We start from the raw sequence: 14,024 nt of genomic DNA on the forward strand, positions 1-14,024 counted from the left end.
TTTCTGGTTCCATGCAAATTTTAGGATTGTTTGTTCTCGCTCTGTGAAGAATGCTGGTGTTATTTTGATAGGGATATCTTTCTTTATCTTTTAAAATATCACTATGGATGCATGGATTTTTTTCATTCTATAGCTTCCTATAATCCAATATCATCATTTGGGGGCAGGAAGAGGGATGATCAAATTGGATTTGGCTGTGAGAGTTCCTTCAAACTGGCTCCAAATTCCTGTTCAATAATCCCATCGATCTTGGGGCAGTCCCCTACTTTGTGGCACAAGATGCTGTCCTCCGTCTGCCTCTGACCCGGAATTAACATCTCTCCATGGAGCCCTGGTTCCTTTAGGTGGGCAGTGGTACTTAGCAATCAAAGTCCATGCACAGCATGTGCTCTTACCTGCACTTTTGGGTTGCAATTTGAAATCAATCATTTCTAGGCCTCTTCTACCCATGCCTGGTATTACCCAGACATTAGCAGAGCTAACAGCAATACAGCATGACTCCAGAGGCCCATTAACCCTTCTTCCCGAGAGAATTTCCATTTTGACACCTTTCAAAAGCTGAGGGGTGATCCAAGCCTTCACCTGGCCTCACCAGAGATATTTGCATACACCGCTTTAAGGAACTTGCCAGAACCCTGTGAAAATACCAAGTCATAAGACATTTTTGGACCCAGCCAAGAAAGAGAGAAGAACATTACTAGAACGGCTTCCATTTCTGAAAAACCTGAGTTTAAATACTGATTTGCTCTCCTGCATCACTGTATTACCGTGGGTATATCACATAATTTTTCTGAGCTTTGGTCTTGGTTTTTTGTTTTTTGTTTGTCCGTAAGAAAAATGTATTCAGTGTAACTTCTTCATAGCATTTTGTTGTCTTAGAGGGATAATAATGAAACAAGACACCATGCATGAAAGTGCTAGAAAATTGTAAAGAGCTATGTAATCACTAAGTGGGAACAAGAGTGAGACATTTTGGGTAGGTAGAAGCAGCATAGATAATTGAAGTTCAAGAACAAACTCAGTCCCCAGCTCTTTAATTAAAGTCTCTAACTAAGGGACTGATTTGGACTTAGATTTTTCCTCCTCTCTTGACTTCCCTTTACAGGAGCTTCCAACTAAGGAGCAGAGAACAGGCCGTAAAGAAACTTCTAGGAGTGATCTGGAGGTTTCGTTCATGCTCCCGCTGGACATTGGGCACGGAGAGCACCCATCCTTAAGCCTGGTGGGAGGACAACGATTAAAATAGAAGTCAGGGCCTGAAAGCACAGAGTCACTGTCATTTAGAGACACGTGTTTCCCAAGCCATTCTTCCCACCGAACATCGGAGATTTGCTTAAATATCATCTCTCTTCCTGGTGCGGGCCAGCCCATTCAAGGAGGGTCATTTTCCCTTCTATGGCCTCTACCAGCTTCCTGTCACAGGTGCACCACTGCCGGTGTGTGCCCCTTAGACCTTTCCACAAAGGCTGCTTTAAGGAGACGGACTTCTGGTCTACTCACAGCACTCTCGGTAGCAGTGAGCTGAACTAGGGATGAAGATCTGTCTACTCACCAAGGAAACTGAGGCAGGGGGAGGCAGATTTTGACCAGGGCTCTGAGCCAGGCCAGCCAGGGTAGGGCTGTGGAGTGGAAGAGAGAGTCTCTTGGCCTCAGTTCCAAAGTCAGAGAAGCGAGACAATGCAATTGCACATGTGCTATCAGGATGCCTCTCATCTCAGTTGGAATACAATTCAAGTCAGCTCAGCAGACATTTATTAAGCACCTACTGAGGGTACAGCTCTGGGTAAGACACATGGAGTTTTATGGAGCTTACATTCTACTCTGGAGGGAAGCATTAAGTATATGACATGCCTTTCGTTGTGCTTGCGCAATAATAAAGGGGGCACGGAGGACAAGGGGGTTGTAGATTTCCTCCATGCGGTATGGGCAAGGAAGGGAGGTGAGGTCGGGCAAGGCCTCTTAGAGGAGGTCAAGGGAAGGAAGGGTTCCAGGCAGAGAGAACAGAATAAATTGAAGCAAGTGGCTTTTTCTAAAAGGACTGGGAAAGTATGAGTTGCTTACTCATTTCCTGCCCCTCTCCACAATCTATCTCCACCCCTTAACCCAGATCATGAGGTTGAAGAAGCTTCTTCTGAACCATGAAGTCCATTCAGCCTCAAAACTAACCGCTCCGAGGAATACTAGTACAGTTGGCTAAATAATGCCCGCCCCCCCCCCCCCAAACAGGTCTCAGGTCCCAATCTCTGGGAAGTGTAAATGTTTCTTTATAAAGAAAATAGGGTTAGGGCATCTGTGTGGCTCGGTCATTAAGCATCTGACTTCGGCTCAGGTTATGATCTGATCTCATGGTTCATGAATTCGAGTCCCACATCGGTGACCTCTAGCCTTGCTTTGGGTGGGCTCAATCCCCACTTCATGTGAGCCCCACTTCTCTCTCTCTCTCTCTCTCCCTTTCTCTCTCTCTGCCCCTCACTCGTGTCCTCTCTCTCTCTCTCTCTCTCTCTCTCTCTCAAAAAAAAAAAAATATATATATATATGGAAAATAGAGGTTTTGCAGATGTAATGAAATTAAGGGTTTTGAGAGAGAGAAAGTATCCTGGATTATCTGGGTGGGCCCTACATGCAATCTCAAGGGTTCTTATCAGGAAGAGGCAAAAAGAGTTCAGCCAGCCACACGGGTAGAAGCTGATATGAAGACAGAGCGGAGAGAGATTTGAAGATGCTGCCTTAAAGAATGGAATGATGGGGGCGCCTGGGTGGCGCAGTCGGTTAAGCGCCCGACTTCAGCCAGGTCACGATCTCGCGGTCCGTGAGTTCGAGCCCCGCGTCAGGCTCTGGGCTGATGGCTCGGAGCCTGGAGCCTGTTTCCGATTCTGTGTCTCCCTCTCTCTCTGCCCCTCCCCCGTTCATGCTCTGTCTCTCTCTGTCCCAAAAATAAAAAAAAAAAAAAAAAAAAAAAGAATGGAATGACGGGGCCACAAGCCAATGCCAGCGCCACCAGAAACCAGAAGAGGCAGGAAGGGGATTTTCCCCCTCGAACCTCCAGAGGAAGCTCAGCCCTGCTGACAGCTTGATTTCAGCCGAGGGGCCTTGATTTAGGGCTCTGGTCTCCAGAACTGAGAGAGAATAGATTTCTTGTTCTAAACCATCCAATTTGTGATCACGTGTCACAGCAGCCACAGGAAACTAACAATTAGATCCCTACCGAGATCAAGCGTCAATTTTGCCGAGTCTTTTGTAAGACCCAGAGGGAGGAGAGAGAAAGGACGACCTGGTGCTTGTTTTGGTATTTTTCCAGTGGTAGTCTGGCCACCCACACCAGAGGGGGATCCAGCATCCCTCTGGGATATTAGACGACACTGGGGGTCTCCGCTCTAGAGAACCACGCGCGTGTGAAGACGGTCCTGTATTTTTGAAGATGACAAGGCTGGCTTGGTCATCTTCTCTTCTGGACTTTTCATACTACCCACAAGCTTTCAAGCAAACCTACATCACCACGCTCCTCCGTCACATGCCCTGTGGTCCCAACTAGCTGGGAGCCCATAATCCATTGAGGATCGTCTCCATCATGAACGAACATTTAAGGGGCTCCCGTGAAAGGTAAAAGGTGATATAGTGATAGTGTGTGATCCCTCCTCTGAAGTCATGTAGAAATAATTTAAGTAGGCCAGAGCACTGATTATCAAGTGTACTCAAAACAGTAGAAAACGTGTTAGAATATTTCCGCAGATCACTTCCACGGAAGTGATTGCTTTTTCTTCTTTATTTCTTTGGCATGAACTGTATGATAAAAATACCTGATTGTATTGCTCCTATAATTTTTCTAAGAAGCATTTACATTTAAAAGAGAGAATGAAGAAGTAAAAAAAAAAACGAAAGGCAGTATATTGTAAATTATCCGTGAGATCTTAAGGTTTAAAGAGTGTTCTGAGTGCTCTTAGCAGCTAGGGCTTGGGAAAACGTCAAGACCTCAGCTGAACCTTAAGGAATGAATGAAAGGAATGAAACCTTCAATATTTTGAAATTTAGCTTTGATTTGTCCTTGTGTCTTAGCCTGTTCGGCTGCTATAACATAATACCACAGATTGGGTGGTTTATACACGACAGTAACTTATTTCTTACAGTTCTGGAGGCTGAAAGTCTGAGGTCAGAGTGCCCCCATGGTGTGGTAAGGGCCCTCTTTGGGGTTGCGGACTTCTCTCTGTGTCCTCACAGAGAGGGAGCTTTCTGGGGTTAATCCCATTCATGGAGGCTCCACCCTCTTGACCTAATCACCCCCAGAGGCCCCACTTCCTAATACCATCACGTTGGGGCTTAGGATTTCAACATACTAATTTGATGGGGGACATTCAGACCATAGCAGCTTGGACTAAGTGGCTTTGGACTGCTAACCTAATCAGCAGACAATGATGGATTTCTCAACAGGGGGTCAACGCTGGGAAGACACCAGTTAGGGAAATCCCACCCATGAAATTGTCTGGTTCTGCAGTCACGTACATTCTCTAACCCTGCACCAGTCTCTGAATCTCCTTCATCCCCCCAAAACCCCGTACTTCTCCCATGCACAGCTTCAAATGGCCTTTGCATGCTCTCTCTCTCTCTCTTTCAAAAATGAGTAGGTATAAAAAAGAAGAAGAAGAAGAAGAAGAAGAAGAAGAAGAAGAAGAAGAAGTTAACTAAGTAAGGACTGGGGTAGTAGGAGGAGGGTGGGGCTGGGGACAAAGAGACGAGAAGGAAGGATATTCCCCAGCAGCGAAAATACCACATACAAAGGCCATATGTCTCTCAATCATCCTGTGTGGGCATGGGCTGGGGATGCCTGTCTCCCTCTAAACGTGGAGTACCTTGAAGCCATCAGTCTCTTGGAACCCAATGTCTAGATAGAGTAGGTATCTAATTACCGTAGAAGGGAAGAAAGAAGGAGGAAGGAAGGATTTTGTCACTTACTGGTTAGTCACTTGACGACTTGGTGTAAAGGTTACTTCGATAGCAGATTTGCCATATCCCCTTTTACTTACAAATCTTCACCAAACAGCCTGGACCCGTAGGTTCCATCAGTCACGGGGTTCATGGAGATACATGATCTATTGACTACAAATCTATTATCTCTCTAGTTTCAATTACGATTTTAATTGATATCAACCACTTAAGGGTAATTGTAGCAGATCCTAGAGCAAGATTCAGATGTCTGCCGGTTCCAACACTTAGGGGCTATGTGACCTTGGGCAAGTTACATGACCTCCCTGAGCCGTAAGAGGGTGATCAGTCAATTGCCCATACAGATAGATGTCTGCCTGTCAGTGTTGCTGATGGTCTGAAGTAATAATAGGTGAAAGTCTTAGCTTAAAGCAAGCACTCAACATGTTTGTTCTTTGTCCTCCAAGGATCATCATGAACAGAGTGTTGGAGGGCAGAGAGGCTGGGGAAGGAGCGTGGAAATTGTCAGAAGCAGGTAAGTCTCTGTATTTATTTATTTATTTATTTATTTAATATATGAAATTTATTGTCAAATTGGTTTCCATACAACACCCAGTGCTCATCCCAAAAGATGCCCTCTGCAATGCCCATCACCTCCCCTCCCCTCCCCTCCCTCCCACCCCCCCATCAACCCTCAGTTTGTTCTCAGTTTTTAAGAGTCTCTTATGCTTTGGCTCTCTCCCACTCTGCAGGTAAGTCTCTTTAAACAGCGCTCGGCATGTGCCCTGGGCTTTCCGTATACCAACTCATTTCATTCTCAAGGCAAGCCCTTGAGGTTAGGTTCTGAGAGGTTACGACTCCGTCTCACTTCTTAACTGCATCCGTTCGGTAACTACTCACGCTCAGGGCCAGTGGGGAGGCCCCCAGGAAGCGCTTGCCGGGTAGTACTGGAAATACACCCACCACGGCCGACTTCCAGCTGCCAATGGTCTAACTCCCAAGGATTCGACAATGGGCTGTGCCCAGCTACCGGAGCTGGCCCTGTCACACCCCCTGCCTGTCTTAACTCTCCACACCACTGTGCTTTCACCTTCCTACCTTTCCTTATGTTCCTCTGAGCATGGTCCCCTGAGAGCCTCGGCATTTGCTGTGCCTTCTGCCTCCAACTCCCTCCGTCCACATCTTCGTTGGGCTGCTTCCTTCCTGTCATTGAGATCTGAGCTGTGAGGTCACCTTCACATAGGTGACCTTCCCTACCTACTTGGGCTAAAATAGCTCCCCACTCAGTCACTCTTTAGCACATCTACTCATTTACTATCCCCCCCTCCCCCCGCCCCCTGGAATGTAGGCTCCTTGGGAACCAGGACTTTATCTTGTTTATTTCTGTGTCTTCAGCACATAGTAGATGTTCAGTGGATAATTGTTGAATGAATGAATTTGTTCAAGGTCACATGGCTAATAAGGAAGAAACTAGAAGTCAAACGTAAACCCCATACTCTTGATCTCCCTAACAACATTACCTTATCCTCGAGTAGCTTGTAGAATATCTAGAATACATAATAATTGCACAGCTATAGGCAGCTACAATGCAAAAAGATCTCTCCTTTTTGTTTATTTTTTTTTTTAGTTTATTTATTTATTTTGAGAGAGAGAGAGAGCACGAGCAGGGGAGGGACAGAGAGAGGGGGAGAGAGAGAATCCCAAGCAGGCTCCGCACTGTCGGCGCAGACCAGATGTGGGGCTTGAACCCACGAACCAAGAGATCAGGACCTGAGCTGAAACCAAGAGTCGGATGCTTAACAGACTGAGCCACCCAGGCGCCCCTCAAAGAGATCTCTTATCTGCTGCCGGTGGGAATAGAAGTTGGTGTAACATGCTAGCGGGCCAGGTTGAAGGACCTAAAGGGGGTCCCACGGAGCCAGCCAAGAGGGTCCCTGGCTGCCGGCAGGATAGAGATCAACACAAGCCAGCAGGAGGTGAAAGCAGAGTTTACTGATGGTGCAGAGAGAGTGCAGGTACAGACAGAGCGTCTGGGAGACTCAGAAAGGAAAGGAGGGACTCTCGTCTATGTCTGGAGTCTGGGGGTTTTATCGAGGACGGCAGTCTGGTGTACATGTCCTCTCGGGCATCCAGGGGCCAGATAGATCAAAGATGAGGGCCCAGGTGTCACTGCTTGAGCCGGGGGGGGGGGGGTCTCGGCATGGAGCTGTGCCGTGCAGGTGGTCTGGAGTACACATACGACAGGTCCTTCTGACCTGGTCCTTCCTCAGATGTTATCTCTTCTAGAGAAATCATTCACTCCTCGTCCCTCACACGGAGCACCTGTACTGTGTGCAGTATGTATGACACGTGTGCGGCGTGGGGGTGGGGGTGCAGGTCCTAGCAAGACGAGACACAGGAAAAGGAGCAGAAAGCAGAGTTTCGTGGAGACCTTCAGTTTCCCTGTCTCCTACCTCCTCTGGGAAACATCCTGGCGGTACCTTCTAAGTTGAAGATGACCCGGCAATTCTTCTAGGGACATACCCAAGAGTAACCCCCCTACACATACAGCTGGAGGCATGTAAACGATGTTCATAGTGGCTGAGTCATAAAAGCAAAGGCTCGTAAATAATCCAAACATGAGCGGACAGGAGAGTGGACAATTACACAGCAGTCAAACCGATGAACTACCCGACATTCGCCAGGGCGGCTGAGCCTTAGGCATATGCTACGGAACAAAAGACAGCGCGCTCCAAAAGATTTCAAATGGCGTGATACCTTTTTGTGATATTAAAACATCTAAAACATTTTAAGTATATATTTCCAGGCACACGTATAGGTTCAATGAGGTTAAATGAGAAGGAAAACAAGGAAATGACGAAAAAACACAGGGCAAAGAGCCTGGGGCATGGGCTGGGGGGGGGACGGGCTTGTTGGAAGAAGGAGTGGTCATCTGGTAAGACGGGGGTCATTATCAAGGTCCTAACTTGTGCTTTAGGTGAAGGGTTTGTGGGTGATTACTAAACTATTAGAAATGAACTGATAGCCGTTTGCTGCCTCCAGGCGTGATGAGGAAACTGAGGCTCAGAAAGGTTGAGTGACTTGGCCAAGGTCAAACAGCTGGTAAGTGCTGGAGCCGGGATTCCAACCCGGCTGCTACCCGCAGGGAAGAGCTAATTCCCTGCTACCTTCTACTCCACCCCATCCCCAGATCGTATTGCAAACCGAATAAAAATCAAGCCCAAATCCATCTGAAAGCTGGATTCACCTGACCCGTAACCTCGGTCTAGGAGCCTCGGCCACTTTGCTTCCCTCGCTGTTCCCCCTTGCAACTGAGGCACCGTGGGTTTCTTGAGAGCAAGAAACTGAGAGCAAGCGGGACACGGACGGCGTGAATGACCACGGTGAGTCACCTGATGCTGGCGAGGTCGGTGAGGCGGGCCTGGAAGGCACGGAACCACCGGATGAGGACCAGTGGAGGCACTAGGAGACCAGGCGGCGTGGCCTCAGGGAAATGCCAGGCCAATCAAACCAACCGGCCCAACTTACCCTTCGCCCCCTGCAGCACCAGCTGACTGCCCCGGGGCCTGAAAGCTCATCCTCCTGAATCTCTTCGGTTGCTGCCAGGAACTGGTGGTCTCCTTGGCCCCTCCCGGGGAGGGGGGCATCAGTCCCCAGGCTTCAGCCTGAGCCCACGTTTCTGCCCAGTACTTCACTCCTCGGTTGCCAGGTATAGTCTCTTTCTCATTCTCTTTAATAAAGACAGAGGACTGAAAAAAATAAAAACGAACTGATAACAGAGACCAGCTAAATGGCTAAAATTGAGGCATCTGGACCTAACTCTTGATTTAGGCTCAGGTCATGTTCCCAGGGTCATGGGATTGAGTCCCTAGTCGGGTTCCACTCTGAGTGTGGAGTCTGCTTAAGATTTTCTCCAGGGGCGCCTGGGTGGCTCAGTCGGTTAAGAGGCTGACTTTGACTCAGGTCAGGATCTCGACTGCGGTTCAGGTCATGATCTCATGGTTTGTGGGTTCGAGCCCCGCATCAGGCTCTGTGCTGACAGTTCAGAGCCTGGAGCCTGCTTCAGATTCTGTGTCTTTCTCCTCTGTCCCTCCCCTGCTCGCTCTCTCTCTCTCTCTCTCTCTCAAAAATAAACATTAAAAAAAAAAAAGATTTCTGTCTCGCTCTGCCCCCTCCCCTGCTCGCACACACACTCTCTCTCTCTCAAATAAATAAATAATCCTGCAGACCTAAAAATTGATTAAATGCATTAAATGCAGAAACTACACGTCATGAGAATGGGAAGGTGGGTAGAACACAGGGGAAAAAAAACAGTTTTATTAAGGCCTCAACAACATTAAGCCCTTAGCATGTGGCACCTTGCTTGGTACTTTTCTTTTCTTTTCTTTCTTTCTTTCTTTCTTTCTTTCTTCTTTCTTTCTTTCTTTCAATTTTTTTTAACGTTTATTTATTTTTGAGACAGAGAGAGACAGAGCATGAACGGGGGAGGGGCAGAGAGAGAGGGAGACACAGAATCTGAAACAGGCTCCAGGCTCTGAGCTGTCAGCACAGAGCCCGATGTGGGGCTCGAACCCATGAACTGCGAGATCATGACCTGAGCCGAAGTCAGACGCTTAACCGACCAAGCCACCCAGGCACCCCTCTTTTTTTTTTTTTTTTTTTTAAGATTTTACTTTTAAGCGATCTCCACACCCAGTGCAGGGCTCAAACCCACAAACTGAGACCAAGAGTCGCATGCCCCACCCACTGAGCCAGCCAGCCAGGCACCCCAGTCCTTTCATCCTCTTGATTCACTTAATTGTCACAAAAACCCTATGAGGGAAGTATTGCTGTTTCCATCCTAAAGATGAGGAAAGGGAGGTAAATTAATTTTCCTACTTTTCCAAGCCTATAACCCTATCCTAGAATGGGACTTGTCCTAAGGTGTAACTAACCCCCTTCTAGGGTGGTTTGGGGAGAGATGGGGCAGGCGGGGTGGGGGTGGGGGGCGGGGGGTTGGCAGGAAGTGGAACTTTTAATATTTTCATTCCCAGAATGAAGATGTAAGAAATCTTGCTGGCCAGGGTGTGACCCTACCTACGGCTTGCTTGGCGTAACAAAATTTTCCCTACGTGTATAGGTCACAAGTCATGTATGTTTATACTGTACCACTAAAAGAACAAAATTCAACTGAGTAAATGTGAAGATCGAATCGGCTTTATTTAACAATTTAGGAACCAGGCAGGATGCCATCTGGCAAGGAGAGAGGAGCACCCAGGAGCTGTGCAAAATGGAAGGATTTTATAGGGAGAACCTGGATGGGACCCGGGGGTTAATTAGCAAAAGAAAAGAAAAGAAAATTCAAGGCCAGGTCATCTTCCCTTAGGGGGAAGGCAGCAAGCGCGAGCGGTCTTAGGCAGATCACCTCACTAGTGCTGATCAGCATATTCCCGACTGATTGCTTTAAAATTCCACTCTTCAGAGACACTGAAATTGCTATTGGGTTAGGTATTAAATCTTGGTGGGGTTTGGCAAAAGTGACTCCATTTGAGGCCTGTTGTTTCTACTTAACAGTACGCTAGGGGCTCTGGGTTAAGCCTCTGACTCTGGATTTCGGCTCAGGTCTGTGGGATCTCATGGTCTGTGGGATCAAGCCCTGCGTCCGGCCTTGCACTGACAGTGTGGAGCCTGTTTGGGATTCTCTCTCTCCCTCTCTCTGCCCCTCTTCCATGAGCTTTCTCGCTCTCTCTTTCTCTCAAAATAAATCAATAAACATAAAAATATATATTATGCATGAACTGGAAAAATATATCGAAAGCCATAAACACAGTCCCACAAAGATTCATGAAAATGTCTTTTATAGACTTTTATTGGTTGATTGATTTTTTTTAAATGTTTTTATTTATTTCTGAGACAGAGAGAGACAGAGCATGAGCAGGGAAGGGGCAGAGAGAGAGATACAGAATCAGAAGCAGGCTTCAGGCTCTGAGCTGTCAGCACAGAGCCTGACACGGGGCTCGAACTCACATACCGTGAGATCATGACCTGAGCTGAAGTCAGACGCTCAACCGACTGAGCAACCCAGGCGCCCCTCTTTTATAGACTTTTAAAGCAAGTTTACATTTTTACAAACAAATACTCAAAAATTTTATCTTGCAACCTACGCTCACTGAATTTTTTAATGGTTAAACACTACTTTTCCAAGTATCTTGGTCCATGACTATTGTTTCCACTCTCTTATTTATTTTTGTAAAATGTTATTTTTAAGTACCCCGAGCCCCCGACATGGGGCTCGAACCCACAACTCTGAGATCCCAGTGGCATGTTCGACTGACTCAGCCAGTCAAGCGCCTCCCCACTCTTTTAAATCAAGGGGAAGCTGGGTTTTTGGGGTTTGGTTTTTGTTTTTTTTTTCTTTTGGCCTCTTACCTAGGTTTTTATAGCTATTTAGCTTTATTCTATTTCTTAGAAATAAGATTTCCCCTTTTGCTGCTTTTACAAAAAGGAAGTTGTACGAGAAGAGGGAAAGCCTTTTTTTCACAAACCCTGGGGCAGTGACATTTGGGATGAGGCCTTTGCGAGGAGGAAACACGGACCATGGAGTGTCTCCTAGGAGGATTCCAGAAGGGCACGCTGGCAGCTTTGTTCAGAAGTGGGCAAAAAGAAAAAAGAAATTAGACTCCCCCCTCTCTCTTTCTTCCTTTTGCAGTGGAGGGAGGGATCTTAATTTTTCAATGTGTGAGAAAAATAGAAGCTTTTCGTCAGTGGGCATGATGTTCCAAATTGTGTTTCTGCCTTAGTTTTTCCTACTGTGTGTATGTATGGCTTTGAAGATTAAACAACCCAGCAGGAATTGTAGAAATACTACCATAGACTTTGAATGTGCCTGAACTAAGTCCTAAGGACAAATATAATACTGTGAAATAGTCACCAATCTCTAAGTCTTTACATCTGTTATTGTGCCTCGGGACAGGGTAGGACCGACAGGACCTATTTATTTATTTATTTAGAGAGCACAGTAGGGCAGGGGCAGGGAGAAAGGGAGAGAGAAAATCCCAAGCAGGCTCCACAGGGTCAGCACAGAGCCCAACGTGGGGCTTGAACTCACGAAACTGTGAGATCATGACCTGCACCAAGATCAAGAGTCGGACGCCTTAACCTACTGAGCCACCCAGACGCCCCGTGACATGACTTTTTTAATTTTAGTTTTTCTTTTCTTTCATGGAGGTGTAATCAACACACAACGCAGTGTAAATTTAAGGTAAAGAACATATTGGTTTGATACATTTATAATGCAATGTGTGTGATTCACATGGTAGCATTCTGTCCCGTCACATAATTAGCATTTCTCCTAGTGGGAAAGTCTGTTTCTCTAACATGCTACTTGTGTGGAACATTCTCCCAGCCCACCCCTCTTCCCAGTAACCTCCTCCCCTTGTAACAATTCCACTCCATGCCTCTGTATTTTGCCTTTTACGGGGAAGTTATGGTCTCTCTGAACTAGACTGGGCATTAAATATCAGCTAGTTTAGTGGTTTTCAAGATGTTTTTTGATCCTCTCCACGATCTTCCCTCGGAAAACCTTACATGAAATGCCCGTGATCCAAAGCTGACAAAGTGTACCCACTCTGAGAAGAGGATGTCATGCTTCACCCACACAACCCCAACAACCCCTGTCCCTAAAGGGTCCCTGAGGGTCCCTGGGCAAAGTCCAAGGGATCCCCAACCTAAGCCAACACGCTTATTTGGCAGGTGAGGAAGCTGAAGCCCCGAGACGGGCAGAGAACATATCAAAGTCACAGCCAACACCTCGGCATCCTGATTCCCAGCTCTGGAGCCCACCCGTCCTCTCCTTTCTTTCCTTACCACACAGTTTCAAAGTCTTCTGGCCAAGAGGAATCCCCTTGAAGTCTGGTGGCTAAAATCATTCCCAGTGATTCAAAAACTGCCTTCAGTTGCCAAAGCAACATTTCCAACCCTCGGGACTGGAAACAGTCTGCAGTCACTTGACCGTTCCTCAAGGACAGAGAGAAGAAGAAAAAGACATAAGACGGGCTTCTGAACTTGGGAGTACAGTTAATATAATGATATGGACACATATAAAGCTTCCCCTAGCTTTTCAAAGTTAACACAATCGAAACACGATGCACCCTCATTGCCAGCCCTCTGTCCTGTGCAGACAAATGACATCAGTCCTAAATATAAGGAGCGCTGGAACCGTGCTGAAGAAGGGCGAGGAAACGAGTCTGGGATTTCTGTCAAAGTGCTCCAGACAAAACAGTTCCCATCTAAGGAGTCTGGTTTTCCATAGTGATTTTTCCAGGCTACCTACAACTATGTTTATACCCAACATTTCCTCGCACAGTCTGCCTACAGGCAGGGAGCAAGACAATTCAATTTTGCTGGAGAAACAGAGACCCAGCAATTTTGTGCCAGGGGGCATTGGACGAGTCAGAAAGGTAATGCGGTTATTTCAATGGTTGACGTCTCTTCATCATCATAACGACGGCAGTAAGGGGTCGTTTGGACGAGTTTTCAGAGTTCAAATCCTGGCTCTACCATTTATTAGCCATGTGACCTTGGACAAGATACTTGACCTCTGTCTGCTTCCACATCTTCATGTGTAAAGTGGCCAGTGATAATATGGCAGTTCCTATTTCAATGTCTCGTCAAGGGATTAAATGAGTAAGTTGTATATGTAAGAAAGGAAGAAGATGGGGCGCCTGGGTGGCGCAGTCGGCTAAGCGTCCGACTTCAGCCAGGTCACGATCTCGCGGTCTGTGAGTTCGAGCCCCGCGTCGGGCTCTGGGCTGATGGCTCAGAGCCTGGAGCCTGTTTCCGATTCTGTGTCTCCCTCTCTCTCTGCCCCTCCCCTGTTCATGCTCTGTCTCTCTCTGTCCCAAAAATAAATAAACGTTGAAAAAAAATTTAAAAAAAAAAAAAAAAAGAAAGGAAGAAGAACACTGGCAGATAGTAAGTTCTCAATACATTTGAGTTACTATTTGTATTGTAATATTTGTATATATTTGTAATATTGTATATTATTTGTTTGTTATGCTTCTGGTTTACAAAATGCTTCCACAGACATTGTTATCTCTTGACTAGCCTACAGGTCATTTGACTCTCAG

General features: G+C 46.7%; 1 long non-coding RNA gene across 1 annotated transcript; it reads left to right on the forward strand.

The window, feature by feature from the left end:
- Positions 1 to 5,056: 5,056 nt before the first annotated feature.
- On the forward strand, positions 5,057 to 13,647 carry LOC124505310 (uncharacterized). Its single transcript, XR_006960613.1, has 3 exons — positions 5,057 to 5,452; positions 8,108 to 8,626; positions 12,649 to 13,647. It is a non-coding gene; the product is annotated as an uncharacterized LOC124505310 (long non-coding RNA).
- Positions 13,648 to 14,024: the final 377 nt, after the last annotated feature.

Source organism: Lynx rufus, unplaced genomic scaffold, assembly GCF_022079265.1.
Source record: "Lynx rufus isolate CCGP_SWC_20201006 ecotype Redwood Valley unplaced genomic scaffold, mLynRuf1.p SCAF_9, whole genome shotgun sequence".
Lineage (NCBI taxonomy): Eukaryota > Metazoa > Chordata > Mammalia > Carnivora > Felidae > Lynx > Lynx rufus.